Consider the following 201-nt stretch of genomic DNA (forward strand, 5'->3'; position numbering starts at 1 on the left):
TGTTTTCCCCATGCCTCCCACATCCCCAAAACATGGATGTTAGGCTGGTTTAGCACTCTAAACTTGTCCCTAGGGATGAGTGTGAGCATGAGTGCTTGTGAGTCTCATTGTGGCCTACGATTACCTGGCATTACATCAACAAAACCATCAACCCCTGACTACTGCCCACAGTGAGGATAAGCGATACAGAAAATGAATGAC

This window comes from Stigmatopora nigra, chromosome 15 (assembly GCF_051989575.1).
Source record: "Stigmatopora nigra isolate UIUO_SnigA chromosome 15, RoL_Snig_1.1, whole genome shotgun sequence".
NCBI lineage: Eukaryota > Metazoa > Chordata > Actinopteri > Syngnathiformes > Syngnathidae > Stigmatopora > Stigmatopora nigra.